The sequence below is a fragment of the Mustela putorius genome, unplaced genomic scaffold, assembly GCF_011764305.1.
Source record: "Mustela putorius furo isolate JIRA1106 unplaced genomic scaffold, ASM1176430v1.1 tig00003974_pilon_pilon_pilon, whole genome shotgun sequence".
Taxonomy (NCBI): domain Eukaryota; kingdom Metazoa; phylum Chordata; class Mammalia; order Carnivora; family Mustelidae; genus Mustela; species Mustela putorius.
The window spans coordinates 15,775,905-15,789,382 of NW_025422117.1; the positions used below are offsets into that span (position 1 = coordinate 15,775,905).

The following is a 13,478-nucleotide window of genomic DNA, read 5'->3' on the forward strand; positions in this document are numbered from 1 at the left end:
AGTCGTGGTAGTCTATATGTCGCTAGGAATGCATCCATTTCTTCGAGATTGTCAAATTTGCTGGTGTATAGTTGCTCATAATATGTCCTTATAATTGTATTTCTTTGGTGTTCGTTGTGATCTCTCCTCTTTCAGTCATGATTTTATTTATTTGGGTCATTTCTCTTTTCTTTTTCATAAGTCTGGCCAGGGGTTTATCAATCTTTTCTTTTTGTTTCTTTTTCTTTTTTTAAAGATCTTATTTATTTGACAGACAGAAATCACAAGTAGGCAGAGAGGCAGGCAGAGAGAGAAGGGGAATCAAGCTCCCTGCTGAGCAGAGAGCCTGATATGGAGCTCAATCCCAGTACCCGGGGATCATGACCTGAGCCAAAGGCAGAGGCTTTAACCCACTGAGCCACCCAGGTCCCCTGGGGGTTATCAATCTTATTAATTCTTTCAAAGAACCAGCTCCTAGTTTCGTTGATTTGTTCTATTGTTTTTTGGCTTCTGTTTCATTGGTTTCTGCTCGATCTTTATTATTTCTCTCCTCCTGCTGGGTTTAGGCATTCCTTGTTGTTCTTTCTCCAGCTTCTTCAGGTGTAGGGTTAGGTTGTGTATTTGAGACCTTTCTTGTTTCTTGAGAAAGTCTTGTATCGCTATATATTTTCCTCTCAGGACTGCCTTTGCTGTTTCCCATAGATTTTGAACCATTGTGTTTTCATTATCATTTGCTTCCATGAATTTTTTTTAATTCTTCTTTAATTTCCTGGTTGACCCATTCACTCCTTAGAACGATGCTCTTTAGTCTCCATGTATTTGGGTTCCTTCCAAATTTCCTCTTGTGATTGAGTTCTAGCTCCAGAATACTATGGTCTGAAAATATGCAGGGAATGATCCCAGTCTTTTGATACCAGTTGAGACCTGATTTGTGATCCAGGATGTGATCTATTCTGGAGAATGTTCTATGTGCACTAGAGAAGAATGTGTATTCTGCTGCTTAGGGATGGAATGTTCTGAATATATTTGTGATGTCCATCTGGTCCAGTGTGTCATTTAAGGCCTTTATTTCTTTGTTGATCTGTTGCTTGGATGACCTGTCCATTTCTGTGAGAGGGGTGTTAAAGTCCCCTACTATTATTGTATTACTGTAAATGTGTTTCTTTGATTTTGTTATTAATTGGTTTATATAGTTGGCTGTTCCCACGTTAGGGACATAGATATTTAAAATTGTTAGATCTTCTTTTGGGACAGACCCTTTGAGCATGATATAGTGTCCTTCCTCATCTCTTATTACAGTCTTTGGCTTAAAATCTAATTGATCTGATATAAGGATTGCCACCCCAGCTTTCTTTTGATGTCCATTAGCATGGCAAATTGTTTTCCACCCCCTCACTTTAAATCTGGAAGTGTCTTTGGGTCTAAAATGAGTTTCTTGTAGACAGCATATTGATGGGGCTTGTTTTTTTAATCCATTCTGATATGCTGTGTCTTTTGATTGGGGCATGTAGCCCATTTGCATTCAGTGTAACTATTGAGAGATATGAATGTAGTGCCATTGTATTGCCTGTAAGTTGACTGGTACTGTACAATGTTTCTGTTCTTTTCTGGTCTACTACTCTTATGCTCTCTCTTTGCTTAGAGGACCCCTTTCGATATTTCCTGTAGAGCTGGTTTGGTGTTTACAAGTCCTTTTGGTTTTTGTTTGTCCTGGAGGCTTTTTATCTCTCCTTCTATTTTCAATGATAGCCTAGCTGGATATAGTATTCTTGGCTGCATGTTTTTTCATTTAGTGCTCTGAACATATCATGCCAGTTCTTTCTGGCCATCCAGGTCTCTGTATCCACAGAGTCTGCTGCCAATCTAATATGTTTACCATTTTATGTTACAGACTTCTTTTCCCGGGCTGCTTTCGGGATTTTCTCTTTGTCACTAAGACTTTTAAGTTTTACTATTAGATGACAGGGTGTGGACCTATTCTTAATGATTTTGAGGGGAGTTCTCTGTGCCTCTGGGATTTTGATGGTTGTTCCCTTTGCCATATTAAGGAAATTCCGTACAATAATTCCAACCTTCTTCTCCCCTCTCTCTTTCTTCTTCTTCTGGAATCCCAATTATTCTAATGTTGTTTCATCTCATGGTATCACTTATCTCTAGAATTCCCCCATCATGGTCCAGTATTTGTTTGTCTCTCTTTTGTTCAGCATCTTTATTCTCCATCATTTGGTCTTTTATATCACTAATTCTCTCTTCTGCCTCATTTATCCTAGCAAAAAGAGCCTCCATTTTTTATTGCACCTCATTAATAGCTTTTTTGATTTCAGCTTGGTTTGATTTTAGTTATTTCTGCAGAAAGGGTTGTTATTTATCCAGACAGCATTTCTCTAATATCTTCCATGCCTTTATCAAGCCCAGCTACCATCTTGAGAATCATCATTTTGAACTCTAGATCTGACTTATTACTAATGTCCGTATTGATTAGGTCCCTAGCCTTCTGTACTGCCTCTTCTTCTTTTTTTTTTTTGTAGTGAGTTTTTCTGTCTTGTCATTTTATCCAGATAATATGTGGAGCAAATAAAATACTAAAAGGGTGGCAAAGACCCCAGAAAAAATGTGCATTGACCAAATCAGAAGAGACCCCAAATCATGGGGCAAAGAAAGGGGGTAAAAAGAAGTTCAAAAAAATTTTTAAAAGAAAATATATATATTAGATTGGTGAATAAAACAGAGCCACTCACTTAATTTGGGGAGTATTTGGTCTCTTAAAAGAAACTACCTCCCAAAATTTTAAAGAAAGAAAAACATATATATATATATATATATATATATATATATATATGGGTAAACATGATGAAAGGATGGAATATGACTGTAAAGATGAGAATTTAAAAAAAATTTTAAAAAGAATTCTAAAAAAGGAGTTGATAAGATAATTTGGTTGGGAAAAGAAAGAAAAAGAAAATGGAGAGTATTTGCTCAGGCTGGAGCTAGAACAAAGTCCTGTGCTAGTTTTAGTGTATATTTTGATCTGTTAGAAGAAGCTGTATCCCAGAAATTTTAAGAAGAAAAAACCCTGTGTGCATATAAATAAATAAAGTTAGATACAATGAAGGATACAATATGACTCTAATAATGGAGAGAAAGCCATGAATTCCATGCTTTGCTTTCCCCTCCTCTGGAATTCCCCTGTTCTCCTTGTTAAGTGACCTTGGTCTAGGCGGGATGTCTTGCTTATCTTCTGGGGGAGGGGCCTGTTGTAGTGATTCTCAAGTGTCTTTGCCCGAGGTGGAATTGCCTCACCCTTGCCAGGGGCCGGGCTAAGTAATTAACTCCGGTTTGATTTCCGGGAGCTTTTGTTCCCTGACCACTTTCCATATTGTTCTAGCTGATGGGAGTGAAAATGCCAGCCTCCTAATCTCCATCCTGGAGGAATCAAGAGCTCAGGACCCCACTCCTCAGTGCGCCCTTGGAGAAAAGTGCTCAATCACTCCTGTCTCACTGGCCTCAGGCCAGGCGCAAAGCTGATCCAGCCTGTGACAGAGCATCCGTGTCTCTGGCACACAGCACCATCTGGATTCTCCAAACCTGCTGCTCTTCCAGGGGGGATCTCCCCAGATCTGCTACTTGTGGGGTCCCTCTTCAAAGAGCAGTGGTCTGACTGTGCCACGGATCACAGTTTAAGGTAACCCCAAGTTGGAAGCTCACTCCTCAGCTCTGTCTCTGAAGCCGATTTCCCTGTTCTAATACCTGCGAGTTCTGTGATACTCAGACACCCCCGATCCCTCTATGACCCTGCAGGACCTGAGACCACGCTGTCCCTGCAAGGCCTCCAAACCCAGTTAGCCTCTGGAGCGATGTCCCTCAGTGGAGCAAACTTTTTAAAGTCCTGATTTTGTGCTCCGTTGCTCCACCAATTTTCCAGGAGCTGCCCCCCCCTGCCCCCACAGTCTATCTTCCTGTCACTTTGGATTCACTTCTCCGCAGGTCCTACCTTTCAGAAAGTGGCCAATTTTGTTTCTAGAATTGCTGCTCTTCTTCTCTTCAATCTCCTGTTGGATTTGTAGGTGTTCAAAATGCTTTGATAAACTAGCTGATCTCCAGCTACCTGATGTCATCTCAGCCTGCTACTCCTCCACCATCTTGACTCCTTCCCCTGGGTAGAATATTCTTGGTTGTAAGGTTGCTTTTTTTGTTTCTTTCAGCACTTTGAATATGTCATGCAACTTTCTCCTACCTAAAAATTTTCTGCTGAAAAGTCTGATGGTTTTATGGAGATTCTCTTATATGTAGTAAGTTGTTTTTCCCTTGCTTGTTTTATGATTCTCTTCTCATCTTTGATTTTAGACATGTTAATTATAATATGTCTTGGTGTGGGTCTCTTTGGGATTATCTTATTTGAAGCTCTCTAAGCCTCCTGGACATGAATATCTATTTCCTTCCCCAGTTTAGGAAATTTTTCAGAAATTACTGCTTCAAATAAGATTTCTGCCTCTTTCTCTTTCCACCTTTTGAGATCCCCATAATGTAAACATTACTCTGATTTATGTTTGTCTTAGAAGTCTTTTGAGCTAGCTTCACTTCTCTTTTTTCTTTTTTCTTTTTGCTGCTCTGATTGGACAAATTCAATTGCCGTGTTTTCAAATTTACTGATACTTTCTTCTGCTTCATCTAGTCTGCTATTAAACCACTCTAGCATTTTTTTTCCAGATTAGCTATTAGATTTTTGTGGGGAGGGGGATTATATAATGTAGTTTTATCTTGTTATTCTGCTGTTACATAGGGCGTAACATTTTTGCACAGCTTTGTGGGACTACAGTCAGTAATCAGCAACATATAATAGTGATCCAACTCTACATGGAGTAGACACCCTGGACACCCTCTCACATGTGTACAAATCTGCATGGGAAAGTACTGACATTTTACATTTGGAGTGGTGTACTTTATTTCCCCTTTCTAGTGTAATAATAAATTACATGCACTTTAATTTGCCAAAAACAATGATCGCATTCTGGCAGCAACATGCTACTTTTATTATATAATAAAGTGAATACTGGACTACAAAGGCAGGAGGTGTAAGTGAACTTTTATTGGGAAGAGACATTGTCAACCTAAATAGCAGCAAATGAAGAATGAATAAGGAAACTTCCTGTTGTCACAAACACACAAGACCTCCATCATATATGATATGGGGACGCATTTCAGTTTGGGAGCCCCAGTGCAGAAATGCCAAATGCTTTGCCATTCAATCTAATATTTCTGGATTCCTACCAGAAAGGAATAAAGGCAGAGGCTTTAACCCACTGAGCCACCCAGGCACCCCTATTAATGCTTTTCTACAGCAGTAACTGCACACCATGAAGGCCAAAACAAACACAAATCAAGGAATGGAGTTTTCCCAAAGTTGCAGTGTGAAAAGACTATAAACAATTGATTCCATACACATCAATAGGTTTCTTTGCTATAGGAAATCCAAGTGGAATAAGTAATGGAGATAAATAAAAAGGTTTCTTGAAGGGGCACCTGGGTGGCTCAAAGGTTTAAGCCTCTGCTTTCGGCTCAGGTCATGATCCCAGGGTCCTGGGATCGAGCCCCACATCTGGCTCTCTCTCAGCAGGAAGCCTACTCCCCACCCCACCTGCCTCTCTCTGCCTACTTGTGATCTCTGTCAAATAAATAAAATCTTAAAAAAAAAAAAAAAAGGTTTCTTGAAGGGAAGAAGGATGACACCTTGTACGCATTTAGTTTTCTGTCCCTTCTGACACATCACATTCTTCTCCTAAACTGAGGTCCATGAGTTAGGTTGTCTCTAAGCAAGTGCGTGATGAGGATGCTGTCTTTGCAGTCTTCATTCAGTGTATCATGTTCTGCAGTGTATCAGGTGTGCAGCAAGCTCTGGGTTAGTAAGGCTCTCTTCTTAAAATACAGAAGAGTTAAGAGCTGGCCCCAAGCAAGTTGGGTGTGTGGGTTGCATCTCTTTCTTGCTTATATCAAAAGCCTCTTGGTAAGCTCCCTGGGAACTATCTATCATTTGTTTTCAGTCATCACCACATGCACCTTCAGCAAGGTACCAGAAGTAATTTCCCTTCAGTTTCATATAGAAGACCTTACTCTCTGGATTAGTTGCATTGGCTCTTATATACTGACCCAACAATTCCAACACCGTGGTACATATGGACCTCAGCTCAGACCCCACTTTTTCCCAATAGTCCTTAATCAGCTGCAACTTCTTGTTGGTGTTGGTTTTCTGTTTCATGCTCAAGATGACCTTCCAGGCTAAACTGTGGCCCCTGACCATATTCTTGTAGGCCACTGGGAGCAGGCTGTGCTCCTCATTGGACAGCTTGATGCCTGCCCAGTCATAGCATTCATGCAGGTGGCCAGGTCTCATAGCGCTTGGCCTGACCTGCCAGCTTCACCTTCTGGACCAGCAATGACTTGGATAGGGACGAGTCATCAGGAGGACCACATATCCATGGCCACAATGCAAGTCCCACCACTTTGATCTGCTTTTCAGATTAGCTTTACACTCTTCAAGTCTGTGAACCTCTATTAAGTACTTTCTTGTATTTTCTATCTCTTTGCTGAAGTTTTCACTATGTTCATTCATTCTCCTGAGTTTGGTGAGTGTCTTTATGACCATTACTTTGAAGTCTTTACCAGGTAAATGGCTTATCTCCATTTCACTAAGGACCTTTCCTGAGGTTTGTCATTGATTTAAAACATACTGTTTCTTTATTTTGCTTGATTGCCTCTGTTGGTTTGTGTGCATTAGATAAAATAGCCACCTCTCCCAGTCTTGAAGTAGTGGACTTGTGCAGGAGATGGAACTTACTGTAGACCCCTGCCCTAGCTCTTCGTTGTCTCTCAAACCTCTATGATTGCCCAAGTAGAGTGTTGTTTTTAGTGGTTTCCCATGTTGAGGCCAAGACCTGATCCTCAGGTAGCAGTTTTTAAAGTATGCACATATAAACAGTCTGTGGGATCACAGGCATGAATCTCCCTGGCCACCAAAACCAGATGGTATACAGAAGTTCCCTAGATGACAGCCAGCAAATCAGGATGACAGAAAGTGTACAAATTCCTTTTTGGGAGATACTGGTAACTTGGATTAAGGCAGAGGGAGAGCACAAAGGTGGCACCCACCAGCCTTTGTCCCCAGGGAACACCTCAGTATGTTCCTAGATGTGTGCCAAACCAGATCTGCCCCTCATGCCCTGTCTAGAAAGACTGGGGTGCTTCAGTCTGAGGTGTGTTCAGTGCCCTGTGTGTGGTATCCTGCTGAAGTACTATTTCTCTCCTTGTTACAGCCCCATTGGATCCAGGAATCCATGGCCCCGGGCCAGCAGAGCTAGGCAGTCAGGGGTTTCCCCTGGGCAACAGCCTTAAAATCTGTGGTTCCAGACATGAAAACCAGAGCAAAGATGCATGTAAAATCTCCCCCCTGAGAAAAACTGGTACTCAGGAGCATGACAGAGGGAGAATGGGAACATGACCCTCCCCAGAGGGTACTCCAGCAGACTCTTACGTGGGCAGTAAATTAGATGCCTTGTCCTCAGATCAAAGCTTTAAGATAAGAAAATAAGACTGGGTACCTTTCAATCAGCTGCTTCTGCACTGATCCCTGGGTTGAGTGAGGCCAAGGGTGAAAGTCCTATAGCAGCCATTTCTCAGAGTTGGTCCCATGGATATACACACTGTTGATTTCCAAAAACAAGATGTTTTGGTGGCTTGTCTCTGTGATGCATGTCTTAAAAGTTGGGGTACCCAATGTGGTGCTCAATCCCTTTACCCTCTAGTGAAAAGCTCTCTAGCTACTGGCAACCACTTTATATTTGATTAATCTAGGTACCTTATGTAAGTAGAATCCTACATTTGTCTTTCCGTGACTGGTTTATTTCACTTAGCATAATGTACTCAAGTCGTATCCATGTTGAAGCATGTGTCAGAATTTTTGTTCTTTCTAAGGCTGAGTAGTATTCCATTATATGTATATACCACATTTAATTTACCCCTTCACCTGCAGATGAACACTTGGGTTACTTCGATTTTTGGCTCCTATGACTAATGATGCCACAAACCTGGATGTACAACTATCTGGTTGATCTGATTTTAGTCTTCTCTCTCAGTAAGTCATTGGCTTAGCAGTCGGCAGTGAGATAAGGAAAATGGCATCTGAGCTAGAAAAATGGAGACACCTGTTATGCTGTAGCAAAAGATCTGGTCCAGCTGTAGCCTCCAGTAATTTTTCTTGCTGGGAGACTGGAGGAGACACCTCACAGCCCTCACTCCCCTCCAGGCAGTCAGTGGACATGGTGTTCACTAAATGAACCTTTCCAGCCCGACCTGATAAACTGGCTTAGCTCTGTTTAATCCAAAGCCTACATAAGTCACTAAATCCTGTCTATTTTACTTTCTCTGTGTCTCTCTAATCGTTTCCTTCCAGTCTGTCTACTGTCCATTAGATGAACACAGTCATCTCCATGGTGAACATGGGTCTTCTTTGGGTATTTCTCCCTACAGTGTAGAGAAATAAAGCTAAAAACCTCATCTTTTAGACTTCCTTGCTGAGTGGATTCTGGATGCAACCGAGTCCATGAATCAGATGTACTTGTAGTGAAAGATGAGCGTTCAGGGAAGTCTCATGTTTTTGTTAACAAGTGCAGCCAGATGCATGGGCTCTAATCTGTGGCAGCATGAGCAGAGATCCCCCATCTGGTCACTGCACAGGTGAGACACACGAGACCCATCGCCAAACTGTTTCTTTGTTAGTGCAGATCTGGAAGGCGTGATGACATCCTGCATGCAGTCTGACCCACAGACCAAACTAAAGAGTGTTAGTGAAGCCTGTGGTTCCTGTTCCCCGTATGTATCCCAGTCCCTAACCACCTCGCTGTCTCCTGGTTGGCAGTGCTAGGAAAGCCTTTCTGAGAGGCCCAGCCTGGCCCCGCCAAACCGTCCTTCCAATAATTTTGTAGGTGCTAATTTCTACTATCAAAGACTTTTTGCTTCAAAACAACTGGAATAGTTTGTGCGATCTGGATTAAACCCTGGCTAACAGAGTATTAGATGATATTCTCCATTTATGCATTCGATAGGATAAAAGGACATCCCAAAACTACATCCTGCCCATTCCTGAGCTTCTTTCTTCTAATACTCCCTGGCACCCTGCAGTGTAGTTAATGAGACAATCCTGGATTCGCCAAGTACTGCCACGTCTATAATCTGTACATACTATTTCTATGTATAACAGCTCCTATTACAAGATACGAACCTGTGCTCGTTTCCAATATTGCACTCTTTAACCCAATATGAAATGACTTTTTTAATGGAATTATTGACATGTTCTATTGGTGTCAAGTGTACACATAAAGACGTAAAAATTGTGAACATTAGTAACCGCTGATCATAAGTGTAGCTGCCAGCTGTTACAAAACATTTTTATTACTAGATTATTGCCTATATTCCCTATGCAATAGTTTCCACATACCTAGTGTTTGTTTCTTCACTGGAAGCTTGCAACCCTTGATACCATTTATGCATTTTACCCCAAACCATGCCCACCATCCCACTAGCAACCACCACTTTGTTCTCTGTATTTAGTAATCTACTTTGGTTTGCTTCTTGGTAGGTTGACTTGTTTTGTTTTTGAAGTTCCAAACATGAGGATAAGCCTATGGTGTCTGGCTGTGGAAATAATGGATCACCTTATTTCTCTGTAATTTTGAAAAAATATTTAGACTCTTTTCCCCATAGGGTGCCCCAAATTATGATCCACCCAGCAGTGCATGAGGGTTCCTGTTTTCTTTATACCCTTGGCAATTTTTGATATTTCTACCTTTTGGGTTATACCCATTCGGACAGTTGTCAGCTGATACCACACTGTGGATTTGATGTGCCTTTCCAGGATGATTAGTGATGTTGAGCACTTTTCTGTGCGTCTGTTGGCCATCTATATGTCTTCTCTGAAAATGTCTATTTAGGGCCTCTGCCCATGTTTTTGTTTTGTTTTGTTTTGTTTTATTTATTTGACAGACAGAGATCACAAGTAGGCAGAGAGGCAGGCAGAGAGAGAGGAGGAAGCAGGCTCCCCGCTGAGCAGAGAGCCTGATGCGGGGCTCAATCCCAGGACCCCAGGATCATGACCTGAGCTGAAGGCAGAGGCTTTAACCCACTGAGCCACCTAGACACCCCTCTGCCCATGTTTTCATCCAACGATTTGGTGGTATTCTGTGTTAACTTGTCAAAGTTCTTTCAGTACTTTTGATATTCAACCCTTATGGAATGTAGCATTTGCGGAAGTCTTCTCCTATTCAGTGAGTTGTCTCTGCATTCAGTTGAGGGTCTCCTTTGCTGTACGAGAGCATTGCATTTTGGTGTGGTCCCAGTATTTGAATTCTGCCCTTGGTTCCCTTGCCTATGGAGACCTACCCAGAAAAAGAGTTGCAAAGGCCGATGTCCAAATAGTTACTGCCAAATGTCTCCTTGCAGTTTTATGGTTTCAGGTCTCACATATGGGTCTCTAACGCATTTTAAGTTTATTTTTGTGTAAGGGGTCAGAAAGTGGTCCAGTTTTCCAAGCACCATGTGTTGAAGAGACCGTCTTTCCCCATAGCCTATCCTTGCCCCTATGTTGTAGCTTCATTGCCCATATAAGCTTGGGTTTGTTCTGTGGCTATTTCCCTCCATTGATCTGTGTTTATTTTTGGTGTCAGTAACATTACACACACACACACACACAGGAAAATTATAACTTTGGAGTATTTCTTGAAATCTGGGACTATGATACCTCCAGGTTTACTCTTTATTCTCAAGATTTCTTTGGCTGTGTGAGGATTTTTGTGGTTTGGTACCAGATTTAGGATTATTTTTTTAGTACTCTGAAAAAACGCTATATTTTGATAGGGATTGCTTCAGATTTGTAGTGCGCTTTGGGTAGTATGGCCATTTTCACAGTTTTCATTCTTGCAATTCTTTAACATGTTCTATCATTCCATCAATATGTGTAGTCCTCCGTTCCCTTCCTCCGTGTTTTCTCATTTTCAGAGCATGAGTCTTCCCCTGCTGGTTAGTATTTAATCATAGGCGTTTTATTATGTTTGTGCAATTGATAATGGGATATTTTCAAAAATTCTGTCTCTGTTTCTCTGTTGGTGTATAAAAATTACTTGTTTCTGTATATTCTATATCCTCTGGCTTTACTGAATTTATTTATCTGTTCTAATAGTTGGCTTTTTTGTTTTTTAAGATTTTATTTGACAGAGAGAGAGAGACAGCGAGAGAGGGAACACAAGCAGGGGGAGTGCGAGAGGGAGAAGCAGATTTCCCTCTGAGCAGGGAGCCCAGTGCGGGGCTGGATTCCAGGATCCTGGGATCATGACCTGAGCTGAAGGCAGCCGCTTAATCACTGAGCCAGCCAGGTGCCCCACTTCTAATAGTTTTTGAAGCAGTTTGAATTTTGTTTATAAAACATGCACCATGTCATCTGCTTAATGGCAGTTTTACCTTTTTTTTTTCTTCCAATTTTGATGACTTTTTTTCATCTGACTAGTACATTTAGGAATTTCAGTACTGTGTTGAATTAAACTGGTGATAATGGATTTTCTTGTCTTGTTCTTGGTCTCTGAGGGACAAGCTCTGTTTTTCTCCATTAAATATGATTTAGCTTTCTGTTCATCCTATATGGTCTTTATTATGTGGAGATATGTCTCCTCTCAACCTACTTCATGGAAGTTCTTGTCATGAATGCATGTATTATCGTGTTAAGTGTTTTTTCTGCATCAATTCAGGTGGTTTTCACGCTTTGTCTTGTTAATGTGGTGTGAATGTATCACATTGCTTGACTTGCAAATAGCAAACCACACTTGCATCCCTGTAATAAATCCTACTTGATTGTGGTAAATGAATTTTTAAGTTTTTTAATTGTTTTTACCAACGTGTTGATAACTTTTGCATCTGTGTTCCTCTGATTTATTGATATTGAACCATTCTTGCATTCCTAGAATTGATCTTATTTGATCATGGTAAGCGCTTTTTTTTTTTTAATATTTTATTTATTTGACAGAGATCACAAGTAGGCAGAGAGGCAGGCAGAGGAGAGCAGGCTCCCCACTGAGCAGAGAGCCAGATGTGGGTCTTGATACCATAATCCCGGGATCATGACCTGAGCCAAAGGCAGAGGCTTTAACCCACTGAGCCACCCAGGTGGCCCTGGTAAGTACTTTTTAAATATATCTTTGGATTCTGTTTGGTAAGATTTTGTTAAGAAGTTCTGCATCTCTGGGCATCTGGGTGGCTCAGTGGTTTTTGGCTCAGGTCATGATCTCTGGGTTGGGAGATGGAGTCCTGCATCACATTCCATGCCCAGTGCAGAGACTGCAGCAATATTTACAATTGTTCTACCTTTTATCATTGCCTAGCGCACTTAACTTTGTCTGTTGTTGTTGCTTTTGTTTTAAAGTACATTTTTTTCCAACATAAATATTGCTATCCCAATTTGTTTTTTGTTATTACTTTCATTTGTATGGTAGATGTTTTTCCAGCCCTTCACATTCAGTCTACATGTATCTTCAGATCTGAGTTGTGAGTCTCTTGTGGGCAATGTATAGACGGGTCATAGTTTTTTTTTTTTTTTAATCCACTCTGTCACCCTGTGTCTTTTGATTGGAGCCTGTAGTCCATTTTACATTTAAAGCAATTATTGATAGGTATGTATTTGTTGCAATTTTGTTAATTGTTTTATTTTTGTAGTTCTTCTCAGTTCATTTTTCTTTTCTTGTGGTTTGATTGCTTTCTTTAGTGTTATGCTTGGATCCATTAGAGGTTTTTTGATTTGAGGATACCATTAAGTTCATGTACAGTGTCTTATGTGTATAGCAGTCTTGTGTTCAAGTTCAGTAACACTTAAATTGATTAAAGTTTGAACACATTCTAACAGCACTTAACTTTTACTCCCATCTCCATATTTTATGTATATATTTTACATCTTTTTGTGTACCCCTTGACTGATTTTATAGATATAATTGATTTTACTATTTGTGTTTTAACCTCCATACTGGCTTTATGACTGATTAATCTACTACTTTTATTAATGTCTGCTTTTACTTGTGAAATATTTTCCTTTCATACTCTAGTTATGTTCTTCCCTTTCCACTCAAGGAATGTTAATATTTCATGTAAGGCTGTCTGTGGTGATGAACTCCTTTAACTTTTGTCTGGGAAACTATCTTTCCTTTTATTCTTTTTTTTTTTTTTTAAGATTTTATTTATTTGAGAGAGAGAGATCACAAGTAGGCAGAGAGGCAGGCAGAGAGGGGAGAAGCAGGCTCCCTGCTGAGCAGAGAGCCAAATGCAGGGCTCGAGTCCAAGACCCTGTGATCATGACCCTGAGCTGTAGGCAGAGGCTTAACCCACTGAGCCAACCAGACGTTCCTGTCCTTTTATTCTTAATGATGGCCTTGCTGGACAGAGTACTCGTCCAAGTGGCTGCAGGTTTTTTTCCT

The 13,478-nt window shown here is 40.8% G+C and overlaps 1 pseudogene; it reads right to left on the minus strand.

The window, feature by feature from the left end:
• Positions 1–5,646: 5,646 nt before the first annotated feature.
• LOC123389463 lies at positions 5,647–9,941 on the minus strand (annotated as a pseudogene).
• Positions 9,942–13,478: the final 3,537 nt, after the last annotated feature.